This window comes from Arachis hypogaea, chromosome 5, assembly GCF_003086295.3.
Source record: "Arachis hypogaea cultivar Tifrunner chromosome 5, arahy.Tifrunner.gnm2.J5K5, whole genome shotgun sequence".
NCBI classification, from domain to species: domain Eukaryota; kingdom Viridiplantae; phylum Streptophyta; class Magnoliopsida; order Fabales; family Fabaceae; genus Arachis; species Arachis hypogaea.
The window spans coordinates 111,242,805-111,244,294 of record NC_092040.1 but is presented as its reverse complement, the minus strand read 5'-3'; the positions used below and the strand labels follow the sequence as shown (position 1 = coordinate 111,244,294).

Here is a 1,490-nt window from a genome sequence, read left to right as displayed (position 1 = left end):
CAGTAAGTTCTTCTTTAATGGCATTCATCGCCAAGAATGGTTCCTCTTTGGGCGTTGAATGCCCAGTAAGGAGTTTCTTACTGGCGTTCAACGTAAAATCATCTCCTTCAGATTCGGCCTTAATGTCCACTGTGATGGCCTTGCACTCTTCTCCTGGGTTTACTTCAGTGGTACTAGGAAGAGTGTTAGGAGGGGTCTCATGGATTCTCTTGCTCAGTTGACCAACTTGTACCTCCAGATTTCTGATGGAGAACCTAGCTTCTGTTATAAAACTGTGAGTGGTCTTAAAGAGTTCAGAGACTATGATTGCTAAGTCAGAAAGGCTCTGCTTAGAAGTTTTCATCTGTTGCTGAGAAGATGGGAATGATGGTCTGTTGTTAAACCTATTCTGGGTTCTTCCCCCTTGATTATTGTTGAGACATTGCTAAGGCTTCTATTGATCTCTCCATGAAAGGTTAGGATGATTTCTCCATGAGGAGTTATAGGTGTTTCCATAGGGTTCTCCCATGTAATTCACCGCTTCCATCATGGGTTGATCTGGATCATAGGCATCCCCATTATAGGAAGCTTTTTGAGTGCTACTATTTGCAGCTTGTGATCCAGTCAAATGCTGAGAGATCATATTGACCGGTTGGGTCAAGATGTTGTTTTGAGCCAATATGAATTCAGAGTGTCAACTTCCAGGACTCCTTTCTTCTGAGCTACCCCATTGTTCATAGGGTTCCTCTTAGAAGTGTAAATGAATTGGTTGTTTGTAACCATTTCAATGAGTTCCTGCGCCTCTGTATGCATTTTCTTAAAGTGGAGTGATCCACCAGCAGAATGGTCCAACGACATCTTGAACATCTCAGATAGACCATCATAAAAAATACCTAGAATAGACCATTTTGAGAGCATGTCAGGAGGACATCTCCTGATCAATTGCTTGTATCTTTCCCAAGCTTCATAGAGGGATTCACCCTATTTTTGTCTGAACGTTTATACTTCCACCCTGAGCTTGCTCATCTTTTGAGGTAGAAAGAACTTGGCCTAGAATGTATTAACCAACTTTTTCCAAGAGTCTAGGATTTAGTTAGGTTGAGAATCCAACCATATCCTAGCTCTGTCTCTAATAGCAAAAGGGAAAAGCATAAGTCTGTAGACCTCAAGATCCACTTCATTGGTCTTAACAATATCACAAATTTGCAAGAATTCATATAAGAATTGATGTGGATATTCTAGTGGAAGTCCATGAAATTTGCAATTCTGTTGCATTAGAGAGACTAACTGAGACTTAAGCTCAAAGTTATTTGCTCTAATGGCAGGTTTGGAGATACTTCTACCATAGAAATCAAAAGTGGGTGCAGTAAAGTCACCAAGAACCTTCCGTGCATCTCCTCTATATCATTCTGTTTGGTTGCCATGCTTGTATTTTCTCTTTCTTATTCAAAAAGTTCTGTGAGATATCTTCCAGAGTATTGTGATTTAACCTATTGTAAACGTCTCCTTAG

The 1,490-nt window shown here is 40.3% G+C and overlaps 1 non-coding gene across 1 annotated transcript; it reads left to right on the top strand.

Annotated features, from left to right (window-relative positions):
* Positions 1–895: 895 nt before the first annotated feature.
* LOC112804603 (small nucleolar RNA R71) lies at positions 896–999 on the top strand. Its single transcript, XR_003203217.1, has one exon. It is a non-coding gene; the product is annotated as a small nucleolar RNA R71 (small nucleolar RNA).
* Positions 1,000–1,490: the final 491 nt, after the last annotated feature.